The sequence below is a fragment of the Glycine soja genome, chromosome 3 (genome assembly GCF_004193775.1).
Source record: "Glycine soja cultivar W05 chromosome 3, ASM419377v2, whole genome shotgun sequence".
Classification (NCBI taxonomy): Eukaryota; Viridiplantae; Streptophyta; class Magnoliopsida; order Fabales; family Fabaceae; genus Glycine; species Glycine soja.
In genome coordinates, this window is record NC_041004.1 from 26,358,365 (window position 1) to 26,374,335 (window position 15,971).

Here is a 15,971-nt window from a genome sequence, read left to right on the forward strand (position 1 = left end):
TTTGAGGGAGTTTGGCATTTTTTCTTGAGAAGCCTCTGCATGCACGAGAGTCTGGCCTTGGCTTAAAGCTTTTGCATGTGTAGGAAGTTCTAGAGAGAGAAAGGTCCAAGTTCCAGAGAGTTTTGAGAGATTTTGCTGTGTGAAGATCTACAGAGACGAGAGCTCGAAGCAGAATCCGTTCTGAGAGCTTGAGATGAGTTTGTGAGTGATTGTGAGATCCTAGAGGTGAAGGAGACATCCTCACCACTTGTATTTTTGAAATCTTTCATCTTGTTCTTCTCTATGTTGAAAAGAAGCTTTCTGGACTATGGAAAGCTAAATCCTCTGTTGGATCTTCCCTGTAGGTACTTGATGTAAAAATATTTATATATATGTAATGATGTTTTGTGTGTTCTCTGTGCTATCTGCTTTTCGTTCCAGTATGCCTTTACCTTGATCACGTAGATGCATGCTTTGTTAGGGTCATTCAACAGTGGAAACTGGTTTGATTCTAAAGTCCTTGATAGTACGGGGCTAAGTTGTTGTACTATCACGAGGAATCGGGGTACAAGAACTTAGTTGTGTATGTGTGTCTTAATGCGGTCCTGGTTGAGTTTAGTCTTACAAGAGGAATCTGCAGACGAGGCTTGATCAGGATTAGGCTAGGCTCTCATGAGGAATCGGGGTCTAGCAATCCAAGAGACAACATACGAATACATGAGCATTGTTTGATAGAGAGCATCTGTTTTAGCATCAGGAACCTATTAGGAAGACCAACGCGTTCTCTACTTGTTTTTACACCACATTTCTCTTGCGTGATTTTCTTTCTTTTTGCATAGATAGTTTACATACCTGTTCATAGCCAAAATCATCTTTTCATACCAGACACCTATTTACCGAAATAGCTTGCCAGATAACACAAGTTCCCCGAGAGTTTGATACTCGGTTCTTACCATTTTATACTACTTGTGTGATTCGGTACACTTGTCGGCCGTGAACAAGTTTTTGGCGCTGTTGCCGGGGAACTTCTTTTTATTTGGGAAGTTAGCGCATTCTTATGTGTCTATTCTTTATTTGTTATTCTTTGATTGTTTTTGTGAATATTTGTTCTTTAATTTATATTTGTCTTCTCTTATTGAACTGGATAACCGTTGTTCTGTTAGTACTGTTTATGCATAGATCTCCCACAGGCACTTTAGTTCCTTTGGACTTAGAAATTGAAGCTACACTGAGAAGGAACAGGGCTGAGAGGAGAAAGAAACTGTTGCAAGACAGAATAGTTGCATCCATTCTTGAGGAAGAGACTCATTTTTCTAATTCATCATCACCTGATTCACCATCATCAAGGGAATCCACTAATCAATTGTCTGAAACTGCTACCATGGCAGATGAGCACGACCAGAGGACTACCCTTGAAGACTATTCAAGTAGCTCGGTTACAATTTTTCACTAGCATTGCACGTCTTGAATTGCAAGCGCACAATATCACCTACCCACATTCTTTGATCCATTTGATACAAGGGAATTTATTTCAAGGATTACCTAATGAAGATCCCTATGCACACTTGGCAACATCTATTGAGATTTACAACACTGTTAAGATATCCAGTGTACCAGATGTACCAGGAGAGGCCAAGAGGTGGCTCCACTCATTCAAAGGTAACAGTCTTAAAACCTGGGAAGAAGTTGTGGAAAAGTTCATAAAGAAGTATTTCCCAAAATCTAAGATTACTGAAGGGAAGGCAACAATATCTTCATTTCATCAATTCCCTGATGAATCCTTGAGTGAGGTGTTGGAGAGATTCAGAGACATACTGAGAAGAACTCCCACCCATGGATTCTCCGAGCCAATCCAACTGAATATGTTCATAGATGGGCTGAGACCGCAAACCAAGCAATTACTAGATGCTTCTGCTGGGGGAAAAATAAAGCTAAAAACCCCAGAAGAAGCAACTGAGCTCATAGAGAACATGTTAGCCAGTGATCATGCCATTCTGAGGGACAGAACTCATCAACCCACAAAGAAGAGCCTATTGGAGCTAACATCACACGATGATTTGATGGCACAGAACAAGTTGCTATCTAAGCAACTTGAGATCCTAACAGAAACACTTGGTAAGATGCCAACTAAACTGTCGATTGGACAACCTACACATTCTTCTGTTTTGCAGGTCACAGGTTGTACCATTTATGGTGAAGCTCATGAGACAACCCAATGCATCTCCACTGAAAAAAACACTCAAGAAATTCATTTCATGGGGAATCAGCAGAGGCAAGGGTATACTCAAGGAGGATTTTCAGGCTTCCAGCAAGGTCCTTATAATCAACAAGGACAGTGGAGGACACACCCTAGCAACTAGTTCAATAAAGAGCAGGGTGGATCCTCAAACAGGCCAATTCAATAAGGGCCTAACATCTTTCAGAGGACTACTAAGTTGGAAGAGACCTTGGCTCAATTTATGTAGGTAACGATGTCAAATCATAAGAGTACTGAGTTAGTACTAAAGAACCTTGAGGTCCAGGTGGGACAACTGGCCAAGTAGATAGCTAACAAGTCATCCAACAGTTTTGGAAAAAACACGAAAAATAATCCTAAGGAGGAATGCAAGGCTATGATGACTAGGAGTAAAAAGTTTGTGGAAGCTGAGGATGAAGAGAGTGTGGTGTACAAGGAGCAAATGGGTGAAAAGGCAGGTGCTGAGGTTAAGGAAAATGATGTGAAGGATAAAGAGAATCAGGAAAAAGGGAAGATAATAATGGTCCAAAATAAAGAGATGGAGAACCAAGAAAAAGAAAAAGAAGGAGAAAAAGAAATAGAAAATGAGAAAAATGAAAAAGAAGAAAAAAATAAGATTTAAGAGAAGAGTAGAAGTGGAAAGGTTGTGGACAAAGGTGTGGAAGTACCATATCCTGTGGTACCTTCCAAGAAAGAAAAAGATCGTCATTTGACAAGATTTTTGGATATTTTCAGAAAACTGGAAATAACCATGCCCTTTGGCGAAGCTCTGTAGCAGATGCCACTCTACTCCAAATTTTTGAAAGATATGTTGACAAGGAGGCATAAGTACATTCATCAGGAAAACATCATAGTGGAAGGAAATTGTAGTGCTGTGATCCAAAAGATTCTTCCACCTAAGCATAAAGATCCTGGGAGTGTAACTATTCCTTGTTCAATAGGAGATGTCAATGTGGGAAAGGCTCTGATTGATCTGGGAGCCAGCATTAATTTGATGCCACTCTCCATGTGCAAAAGATTAGGAGAGTTGGAGATTATGCCCACTCGAATGACTCTACAATTAGCTGACCGCTCCATTACCAGGCCCTACGGAGTAATTGAAGATGTATTGGTTAGGGTCAAGCAGTTTATCTTCCCAGCAGACTTTATGGTCATGGATATCTCTGAAGATACTAGCATCCCTGTAATCTTGGGAAGGCCGTTCATGTTGACCGCAAGCTCCATAGTTGACATGAGGAAGAGGAAGTTGGAGTTAGGTTTTGAAGACCAGAAAATTGATTTTGACTTGTTTTTTGAAGACAAGCCCGCTCCTGAACACAATGTTTGCTTGCGGGTAATGGGAGAAGGTCAAGAGGTTTTGAAGGTGAGAATCAAAACGTAAGATCGCCCAATGAGGTAAAAATGTCAAGCTAATGACGTTAAAGAAGCGCTCCCTGGGAGGCAACCTAGTTTCAACTTGTGTCATTTTTGCTTTTTCATGCATTGGATCATTGGGAACTTGCTGTATAATCTGAACATTGGAGCATATCAGCCTCCCTTTGAATGGTAAAATTAAGGGTTTCAATTTCTTGGGAAAGGACTAAGTTTAAAACTTAGAAAATCTTTTTGAAAATTAGTCCTTTCGCTAAGTGCCTGCTTCTCGCTAAGCGCATAATCGTTCATGCACTAAGCCACGAGTATCAAGCGCTTAGCGCACAACCCTAACATCTGAGGCTGATTATTTATGCTAAGCTAGCCAAGGTTTAGCTAAGCCAAAATCAATTTGAGTTGAATTTATCTATGCGATAGACTGATCACTGAGCGATGGCTTCACCTTGGCTAAGTGAGACACAGTGTCGCCAAGCGCAATTCATTGCGGCCAGAATTGAGGGCCATAGGGCTGAGCGAGTAATTTGCTGGCTAAGCGGACTATCTTGCAAATTAAACTGGAATTGATGCAGCTTAGTGCCATTCATGGTCGCTGAGCTCAATCGCTTGTGGCAGTATGCATGCTAAGCGATGCTATTAACCGCTCAGCGACAACTCCTCTGCACTTAAAATGCATAATTTCAGCTAAGCATAATAGAGCTTGGCTTAGCGGAAGTTGCAGGTTTTCTGATCTGCAGATCTTGCTAAGCAACAACACCCTCGCGCTAAGCCAAATTCTATGCAAAAAAACGAAAAAAAAAATAAATTTTGAATTTGGCTAAGCGCGGGCCGCTGATCGATGCCGTACCCGAATCAAATAAACATTAAAAATGCAGTATCTAGGAAGTGATCCTAGGTCGTCTCCCAACAAGCAATGGTCAACCAAACGTTTATAATAAATAGTAATAAAACAGTAACGAATTGGGGGGGGGGGTGTTTGTTTTTGTAATTTAAACAGCAAGCAAATTTTAATTAGAAAATAACAAAATTAAAACATGTTGTTTCCCCTTGATTCATAAGCAAGTCTCTTATCCTAGGTTACGAGGATTTATCCCTAACCAGTTCAACCACTTAATCAGACCCTAAATTAAATTACTAAGTGAAAATTAACATAAGGCTATCATTATGTGATTAAGCAACACATACACCAATTAATCATGAACGAAACTGATCATTAAGCATGGACGTAAATTAAGCGCAGAGACAATTAATCAAGCACTAAGCATGCATGGATTAATAGCAACAAATACAAAGTAATTGGTGAAGAGGAAAAACTGATCAGTATTCAATAGTAATAACAGAACCTCAAAGAGAGTTGTGCTTGATCCTCAAGAGAAAACAATGCTGGAGACTTAGCCTTCCATTAATCAATTGAAAATGAAATTGTAGATTGGAGCAGAAACGAAATTGCAGAAAACGAATTTTATTCTACGTGAAGAGTGTGCATGAACAGTAAAAACCAGAATTCTAAAACCCTAGAATTATTCTCCTCTTCGAAAAAACTCCCAAAACTAAAACCCTAGTGCCGTTATATAGGTCCTCAGCCCCAAAGCTTACAAATCTATTTTAAGTCCAAGCCCATAAACGAAATAAAATAAAATATGGACATGATAAGATAAGATTGGATGAAATAAAATCTGGACGAAATAAAATCTAGATGAAATAAAATATGGATAAGATAAGATTTGATAAAATAAAATTGTATGCTCTCTTCAAGTCCAAGCCCAATTCCGGATTCAAGCCCAATTGCTTATAATTCTCCTGAAATTAAATTAAAAACACAAAATTAGTCAAGTAGGCCCAAATGATAAAACTGCATAATTAATTTGACAATTAAGGCTAATCAGTAATTAAAATCGTGACAAAAAGGATTAAGAAATAGGAGAAACTAATGACACATCAAATCCCCCCACACTTAGCCTTTTGCACTCCTGGGAAAAATCCAAAAGCAAAGCAAGGAACAAATCCAGAGACATTAAAGAGAAACAAACAAACACAAAAACAATTACATATTTCTCAATGAATCTCAAGGAATGAAAGGAATGAGCAATATCCAACACGTAGAGAGTTAAAGAATCAAGACAGTCATGAAAATCATCCAAGCATGTCAAACATGGCAAGATAGTCAATCAGCTCAAGAATGAAAAGTGATAATGCCTCATAAGATATGCACTCTATCTCTCAAGTGTCTAAGCTACTGTTTACTCTCAGAGCACCCATGAAAACAAACACCACATAGACTTGGCTAGACTCTAAAATTGACAACTACACCACAAACACATGCACATGAGGATCAAAAGGTCTTTTAAGGTTGTAATGGGGCCAAGGATAAGGTAGAGGAAAGTATGGGATAAGTAGGTAAAACCCAAAGGAATAGAGGAGCCATGGGGAATAAGTGGGAACTAAGAAAGAGTAGTAAACCCCAAAACCAAAATTAAAAATTAAGCTTAAAAAGTAAACCAAAAACAAAATCAACCAAGTCCTGAAACCAATCCAAGTCTTCAAACCAAGACCTCATTTATTCAACTTCATTCTTTTTTTTTATGTTTTTTTTTAATGTGAACAATAGCAATTGAAAGCAATTGAAAAATAAAGAAACAATTAGGCAATATATGTATATACATCAAGCATGGCCAAAATACATCATCAAGCATGGCCAACAAAAACATATCATCCAATGAAACATACCCCCCCGCACTTATTCCCAAAACAATTCAAAAGCTCCAAAATTCCTTAAGGGTAGGGTGAGATCATGGTTTTTCACTTAAGGCTTGTAATGAGCTTCAAAACAAAGAAAGGGGAACATAGGCTCAAAGGGGCTAGCAAAGGAATTAATTCAAGGTAGGCTCATTTGGCCAGAGGCTTATAAGAACAAAATGCCTAAATCATCTCCCAACATGCATGTGAAGCAAGAAGTATCAACAAGAGTCAAGCCAAGGCTATTGTGCAAGCAATCAATGGGGCAAAACACACCGAATAAAATAGATGATGATGGCTCAAATTCTCACCAAGGGTAAATCTATCACTTCCAATTCGAACTTTCAAAACTAACTTGACATGCAGAGAAAAACAAGGATTTCAATTCACAAAATGCCAAGAAACTCCTATTTCAAAAACAATTACCCATTACCTGTACATAACCTATTATTCAAAGAGAAACATGCAATATTGTACACAAAACATAAAACCAAAATAATAAAATTAACCTAAAAAACTTTAAAAAATTAAACTAGAAAACCCAACAAAATCCACAAAATCCCCCCCCCCACACTTAAACAACACATTGTCCTCAATGTAGCACAATCACAAGATCAAGAGCAATCAAAACAATCAATAAAATTGGACAAGTGCAATAAAAGTAAAGAAGGAGACAGAAAAAGAAAACTCCCTATGTCATGGCGGAAGAGAAGTAGGATGAAGTAAGGAGGTCTCCTCCACCACTAAAAGTAAAGAAGGAGGGATTTGTGAGGAATGGTTTCAGCCGGTGTCCATTGACCTTAAAGCTCTTATCTGTGGATTCACTTTTGATCTCAACTGTACCATAAGGAAAAACATTAGTCACCACAAAATGACCAATCCACTTTGACCTCAACTTACCACTCATGAGTCCGAGCCTAGAGTTATACAATAAAACTTTCTATCCAACCACGAAGTCCTTCTTAGCTATCAAAATATGATGAAACTTCTTGGTCTTCTCCTTGTAGATTTTGGAATTCTCATAGGCTTCTAAACGGATCTCATCTAGCTCACTTAGTTGCATCTTCCTTTCCTATCTAGCTTGGTCAATAGAGAAGTTGCAGGTCTTTACAGCCTAGTATGCCTTGTGCTCTATCTCTACAGGAAGATGACATGCCTCGCCAAAGACAACCCGATAAAGAGACATTCATATGGGTGCTTTATAGGCAGTCCTATGCGCCCAAAGAGCATCATCCAGCCTGGTGCTCCAATCCTTTCTGTTTGGCTGCACAATCTTCTCCAAGATCCTTTTTATCTCCCTGTTTGAAATCTCAGTCTGCCCATTAGTTTGGGGGTGGTAAGGTGTAGAAATTTTGTGCACGACCCCATACTTTTTGAGCAAGGCATACATGGATCTGTTACAAAAATGGGTGCCTTGATCACTAACGATGGCTTTAGGGACTCCAAACCTGCAAAATAGATTAGATGTAACAAAATCTACAACAACCTTAGCATCGTTAGTTTTGGTGGGTTTGGCTTCCACCCATTTTGAAACATAATCAACAACAAGGAGAATATAAACAAAACCAAAAGAGACAGGGAAAGGCCCCATAAAGTCTATGCCCCAAACATCAAACACCTCATAGAACAACATGGGTTGTTGAGGCATTTGCTATCTCCATGAAAGTGAGCCGCCTGCTCTCTGACAAGGCTCACAAGTGCTACAGATTTTCCATGCATCCTTGAAGATGGTGGGCCTAATAGAAATCACAGTCAAGCACCTTGTGAGCTGTTCTCTGTATGCCAAGATGACCACCTGGTGCGGAAGAATGACAGAATTCCAGGACTGAGTCAATCTCATGGTCTGGAATGCATCTCCTAATAACCTGATCACTGCATAATTTCCACAAATAGGGGTCATCCCAAATATAATGCTTAGCATCGCTCTTAATTTTATCATTTTCAGCTTTAGATGCTAAGGGAGGAAAAAACAGAAGCAACCAAATAATTCACAATAATAGCAAACCAAGGAGTGGGGAAGGAATCAGAAATACCATATAGAATGTACAAATGTTCATCCAGAAAATCATCCGGAATGGGTGAGTCCTCAGATGCACGCTCAATCCTACTCAGGTGGTCAGCCACGAGGTTCTGTGCACCACTTCGATCACGAATTTCCAAATCAAACTCTTGGAGCCAAAGCATCCACCTGATCAATCTAGGCTTTGATTCAGCCTTCTTCAACAGGTACTTCAGAGCTGCATGGTCAATATAAACAATAAAATGAGTACCAAGCAAATATGGACAAAATTTCTCAAAAGCAAAAACTTTCGCTAATAGCTCATTCTCTATGGTAGTGTAATTTGCTTGGGCAGCATCCAAAGTTCTGGAAGCGTAGCAGATCACCCGAGGCAGCTTATCAATCTTTTGAGCAAGGGCAGCCCCTAATGCGTAATTGGATGCATCGCACATTAGCTCAAATGGGGCTGTCCAATCAGGTGCTTGAATGATAGGGGTGGTAGTCACCGCACGCTTGAGGCAATCAAAAGCCTCTTTGCACGGATCATCAAAATCAAACTCCACCTCCTTTTGCAGCAGATTGGATAGTGGAAAGGCCACTTTGCTAAAATCCTTGATAAAACGCCTATAAAACCCTGCATGACCAAAAAAAGAACGAACCTCTCACACGCAAGAGGGCTAAGGCAATTGTGAAATAACATCTATTTTTGCAGGGTCTACCTCTATGCCCCTACTGGAAATGATATGCCCTAAAACTATACCTTGTTCTACCATGAATTGACATTTTTCAAAATTCAGCACAAGATTAGTTTCAATGCATCTATTAAGAACTCTATCTAGACTATCCAAACATGCATCAAAAGAGGATCCATAAACAGTAAAATCATCCATAAACAACTCTATGCAACTCTCTAAAAAATTACTGAAAATGCTAAGCATACACCACTGGAAGGTACTAGGGGCGTTTGTATAGGCCAAAGGGCATCCTCATGTAGGCAAAAGTGCCAAAGGGACATGCGAATATGGTCTTTTCTTGATCTTCAAGAGCAATATGAATTTGTAAATAACCAGAAAAACCATCAAGAAAACTGTAACGAGACTTACCTGCCAAGCGCTTAAGCATTTGATCAATGAATGGCAGGGAAAATGATCTTTTTCTGGTTACCTAGTTTAGCCTCCTATGATCAATGCAGACTCGCCAGCTATTCTGCACTCTTGTGGGGATAAGCTCATCCCTTTCATTCTTAATGACTGTGAGGCCTGTCTTCTTAGGAACCACTTGGACTGGACTCACCCACTGACTGTCAGAAATGGGGTAGATGATTCCAGCTTGTAAGAGCTTTGTCACCACATCTAGAATGACGGGGTTTAGTCGCCACTGTGGTTGCCTCACTAGCCTAGCTTCATCCTCTAAAAGTATCCTATGCATGTAGGTAAATGGGCTAATACCAGGAATGTCTGCTAAAGTCCATCCAATGGCCTTCATGTGCTTCTTGAGCACTAGAAACAACTTCTCCTCTTGCTCAGCATCAAGGGAGGGATAGATGATCACTGGAAATTTTTCCTTATCCTCCAAGTAAGCATATTTGAGGGTTGCTGGTAAGGGCTTCAACTATGGTGTGGGTGGTGGCTGAACAGTGGGAGGAACCAGGGTAGGAGAAGAGGAAGGTTCCTCACCTGTACCTCATAAAGCCAGTTAGAAGTATATGTACTTCTTGCAACATGGTTAGTGCATTTTGACTCTAAAAAATCAACATCAAGATGTACAACACCAGACTCAAATTCAAATTCACTCGCAACATAAAAATCAGACACAAGATCAAATTCAAACTCAGATTCCGATTCAATGCATAAGGAATGACAAGTATGCAAATCAGATAAAAATGGATGTTTCCTACCATGAAGAATAGAATCAAAATCAAACATATAATCATCAACAATCTGATCAATTATCTCAGCATGAAAAGAAGAATGATCCTTAGATGGATGTTTCATGGCATCAAGAATGTTAAAATGAACAACAATATCACCAAATTCCATAGGCAATGTGCCAGCATAAACATCTATCTTGGTTCGGGCTATTTTCATAAATGGGCTACCTAAAATAATTGGAACTGAACCATGGGAAAACCCCTCTTCCATATTAAGAACATAAAAATCAACAGGAAAAATAAGTTCACCAACCCGAACCAACATATCCTCTCTGAAACCTGCGAGGTAAGCAACACTTCTATTTGCCGAATGAATCACCACATCTGTAGATTGCAAAGGTCCAAGAGATAAAGAATTGAAAATGGACTGAGGCATGGCATTCTCAAATTTATTGTTCCCAATAATGCAAGGTATACAGAAAGTATCTAGGTCCTTACATTTCTTTGGAATGTGAGGAACAAATTTACCTATCAATGCTGACACATTTCTGCCCGTGCTAATCCTTTCATTGCCTTTGAGCTTCCTTTTGTGGGTGCACAACTCCTTTAGAAACTTGGCATATCTTGGAATCTGCTTGATGGCATCTAGCAGAGGTATGTTCACCTCTACTTTCCTGAAGGTCTCCAAGATTTCCTTTTCCACTTCTTCCATCTTTTTGTTTGGAATTGCTCTAGGTGGGAGTGGAAGAGGGATAAGAGGTTGCTGCAAGTTAGAATTACTAGAAGAAGGTCCACCTGCATGAAAATTTTTGTTAGCTCCCTCAGGAAGCTTTCTCTTTTGTGCAACTATCTCATCCTCTTTTTCAGGTGTAGAATGAGGCTTGACAGGTTCAGGTGCAGGTGCTACTACTGGTGGAGGCACTTCAATTTGCTTGCCAGACCTCAAGGTGATGACACTCACATTTTTCGGATTCTGCACAGTCTGTGAAGGCAATTTGTCAGAATTCTGGGACTGAGCTTGGTTCAACTGAGTAGCCATCTGCCCCATCTAATTTGTCATATTCTGAATGGAGGCTCTTGTCTCTTGCTGAAATAGCATATTCTGGAAGGTCATTTGCCTTACTAACTCCTCTAAGGAAGGTTGAGAAGGGGCCTTAGCTGCTTGTTGTCTTTGTTGTTGTTGTTGTTGCTGTTGCTGCATTGGAGGAGGAACATATGGCTTGCTTGGACCAACAACAGTCTGGAAGGGAGGGACAGGCTGTTGTTGTTGTGGAGGACTTGTCCATCTCAGATTTGGATGATTCCTCCAACCTAGATTGTATTTGTTGCTTGAAAGGTCATAATTATTCTGTTGTTGTTGGTTTTGCTACTGAGGAGGTCTATTATAAATGTTTGCAGCATAAGCTTCAGGTTGCTCATTGACTCTAGATTGTTGCAAAGAAGGACAGAGATCTGTATGGTGATCTGCAGAAGAACATAGACCACAGACTCTTGCAACAGGTGCAAATTTCTGATTCATGGCAAGCTGAGTTACTAGGTTGACCAAGGCATCAAGTTTTCCCTCAAGCTTTTTATTTTCAGCAGATGAAGATGAATCCGTGGCCACCTCATGGAATCCTCTAAGGACAATAACATCATTTCTTGCACTGAATTGTTGGGAGTTGGAAACCATCTTCTCAATCAAATTCCCAGCCTCAGCAGGAGTCATATCACCAAGGGCTCCACCACTGGCAGCATCAATCATACTTCTCTCCATGTTGCTAAGTCCCTCATAGAAATATTGAAGAAGGAGTTGCTCAGAAATCTGGTGGTGAGGGTAGCTTGCACACAATTTCTTGAATCTTTCCCAGTACTCATACAAGCTCTCTCCACTAAGTTGCCTGATGCCTGAAATGTCTTTTCTGATGGCAGTGGTCCTAGATACAGGGAAGAATTTCTCCAAGAACACCCTCTTAAGGTCATTTCAGCTGAAAATGGACCTAGGAGCAAGGTAGTATAGCCAATCTTTTGCCACTCCCTCCAGAGAATGAGGAAAAGCCTTTAAAAAGATATGATCTTCCTAGACATCAGGGGGCTTCATGGTGGAACAAACAATATGGAACTCCTTAAGATGCTTATGAGGATCTTCACCTGCAAGACCATGAAACTTGGTTAGCAAATGTATTAGTCTAGTCTTTAGAACATATGGAACACCCTTATCAGGATATTGAATGCACAAACTTTCATAAGTGAAATCAGGTGGAGCCATCTCCTTAAGAGTCCTCTCATGAGGTGGAGGTTGAGCCATGTTCTGAGTATGAAAATTAGTAGTTGAATGCTCAAAATCAGAATATTCAGAATCACCAGCAACAAAATACTCAGAATGCTCAAGATGCTCACAATGCACAGAATGATCAGGATGCACACTATGCCTAACTAATCTATGAAAGCTTCTATCTATTTCAGGATCAAAGGGTTGTAAATCACATGGATTGCCCCTAGTCATGTACTATATGCAGCAAATAATGTGTTTCTCAACAAGCACCTAACAAGGGGGTAAAACTACAGCTATACTCAAACGATATCCAAATGAGCTGAAATTTTGTGAGGAACACCCTAAAATCATGAAAAGATAGCACAAAAAATTTCAAACAAAAATTCAAAGTCAAAATATGAAAACTACCTAAGCAAAGTTTAGAAAAATAAGACAATAATACTAAAAAAATAATAAAAACCTAGTAAACGGCTGATTTTTCAAGTTTAAAACGGAAATGGACCTCTGGTTGATTGCCATGGCATGGGAAATTTTCTTCTACCCCAAATGCATATATAATAATAGTCATTCTGATACCCGGAGCCAAAGTTATGGCCGTTTTAAGTTTTGCTAAAAACAAGTTCCCAAAATTTTTGTGTCTCTCAAATTCAGCCACACCAAGTGCTCCTGGTATTTTTCACACAAAATATGGACCAAAAGAAACTACCACACAAAAAATTAGCCAAAAATAACAACTCTAACTATCAAAACAAAAATCGCCAATTAAATTGCAAAATCAATCGCTAGTTCAGTCGCTAATCACTATTCACATCATTACACAAAACTAAAACAGTCGCTGAAACAGTCGCTAAATAGGGGACGCAACTGAAATGCATAACAGAATGCTACACAAAACAAAACAACACACACTCACAACCTAAACGACAGAGCTACACACAAAAAATTGAACACTATTATGAACCTTTGGCCCATTGCTCCCCGGCAACGGTGCCAAATTTGATCGAGGTCGTACCCGAATCAAATAAACATTAAAAATGCAGTATCTAGGAAGTGATCCTAGGTCATCTCCCAACAAGCAATGGTCAACCAAACGTTCATAACAGATAGTAATAAAACAGTAACGAAATGGGGGAGGGGGGTTGTTTGTTTTTGTAATTTAAACAACAAGCAAATTTTAATTAGAAAATAACAAAATTAAAACATGTTGTTTCCCCTTGATTCACAAGAAAGTCTCTTATCCTAGGTTACGAGGATTTATCCCTAACCAGTTCAACCACTTAATTCAACCCTAAATTAAATTACTAAGCGAAAATTATCATAAGGCTGTCATAATGTGATTAAGCAACACATACACCAATTAATCATGAACGAAACTGATCATTAAGCATGAACTTAAATTAAGCGCAGAGACAATTAATCAAGCACTAAGTGTGCATGGATTAATAGCAACAAATACAGAGTAATTGGTGAAGAGGAAAAACTGATCAGTATTCAATAGTAATAAAAAAACCTCAAAGAGAGCTATGCTTGATCCTCAAGAGAAAACAACGCTGGAGACTTAGCCTTCCATTAATCAGTAGAAAAAGAAATTGTAGATTGGAGCAGAAATGAAATTGCAGAAAACGAATTTTATTCTATGTGAACAGTGTGCATGAACAGTAAAAACTGGAATTCTAAAACCCTAGAATTATTCTCCTCTTCGAAAAAACTCCCAAAACTAAAACCTTGGTGTTGTTACATAGGTCCTCAGCCCCAAAGCTTACAAATCTATTTTAAGTCCAAGCCCATAAACGAAATAAAATAAAATCTGGACAAGATTAGATAAGATTGGATGAAATAAAATCTGGACGAAATAAAATATAGATGAAATAAAATCTGGATAAGATAAGATTGGATGAAATAAAATTGTCTGCTTTCTTCAAGTCCAAGCCCAATTCCGAATTCAAGCCCAATTGCTTATAATTCTCCTGAAATTAAATTAAAAACACAAAATTAGTCAAGTAGGCCCAAATGATAAAACTGGATAGTTAATTTGACAATTAAGGCTAATCAGTAATTAAAATGGTGACAAAAAGGATTAAGAAATAGGAGAAAATAATGACACATCAGCCGTTGAGCGGGAAAACTTGAGAAACCAAACGTCTTGCCTTCTCACTCAACGAACCTTACAGCTAAGCGAAAAGAACGAAATGTTCTTAGTGGGTGTAACGTCAATTTCCAAAAATTTACGCCCTTTCTACTCCCTCTCTCCCTTGAACTGCTCTCTGTGCGTTTTGTTTCTTTTGCTTTGCATCCTTTTGTTCTCATCAATCATTTGCAGCCCAAGTAAGTTCCTTGATTTTCCTCTCTGTTATTTTATCAAACGTTAGGATAGACAACTCTAGAGTAGGTTTAAACTTTTAGGGTTTTGCTGTCTTAAGAATAGTTTAAAATTGAAAACTTTAGGTTCATTTTGTGTCTGAAAACTATATTGAGGGCTGTGCATGTTTAATCCACTAGGTAGAGGCCCAAAATATGGAAGGAAACGTGCCACGATTTCTACGTTTTTTCTGGAAAACGAAATGAATTCGCTTAGCGCGCTAAGTGAGTTCATCAATATTCATTAAATATAGGCATTTTCCTGAAGAACTCGCTGAGCGCGCCTACCGCGCTAAGCAAGTTCTTCCCTGAACATAGGTGCTAATCTAAGAACTCGCTAAGCGTGCCTTGTGCGCTAAGCGAGTTTATTTCTTGAGGCTGAACACTCATCCGCCTGGTACAGTACCTGTGGCTAAGCGAGGCTGATTTGCTAAGCCCAGGTAACTTAGTAATTTTTTTTGTTGATTGATTGGCCACGTGCTAAGGCAGGATCTCCTACGCCAAGCAAAATTCCTTGCGGCATCCGCTAAGCTGAGCGGCCCTGTTCGCTAAGCCTACATAACTTAGTGCAAATTTTGCTCAGTTTAGTGCCGCTAAGCGCAGCTTATTCGTGGCTAAGCGCAAATCCATGCGGCTAACCTTAGGCTTAGCGGGCTCCTTGCCAGCTAAGCTAACTTTGCAGACACTGTAACTTAGCATTTTCTGCTAAGCGGCACTCCTGTGTTGCTAAGCCCAATGTCGTTTTTTGTGAAGCCCGCTAAGCGACCCATGTCTCGCTAAGCAGGTGTCTGTCTTTTATGAAGGCTCGCTAAGCGAATGTTGTCTCGCTAAGCAGAGAGTGTCTTTTTCAGTTTTTCTTTTGATTTTTAATAAATTGAGTCCTGAACAAATGTTTTATTCCTTTGTCTGCAGATGTCTTCCAGGAAAAGAAAGAGTGTCAATTCAAGGCCTACCACTCAATATGATACAAGAAGATTCCACTCTTTTGAGGCTTGGACCAGATACACTGATAATGTCCTGGGAAGACATATATTAGCTGAGAGGAAAGTGGAAATATATCATACAAAGATGGATGAATTTATGGCTGAATTGGAGAGGCGTAACTTCCATAAGCGCCTCACCAGTTTAGCTGACAATAGCACTAACCTAGCATTGGTGATGGAGTTCTATG

General features: G+C 39.4%; 1 non-coding gene across 1 annotated transcript; it reads left to right on the forward strand.

The window, feature by feature from the left end:
- Positions 1–11,990: 11,990 nt before the first annotated feature.
- LOC114407923 lies at positions 11,991–12,097 on the forward strand. Its single transcript, XR_003665733.1, has one exon. It is a non-coding gene; the product is annotated as a small nucleolar RNA R71 (small nucleolar RNA).
- The last annotated feature ends 3,874 nt before the right edge of the window (positions 12,098–15,971 follow it).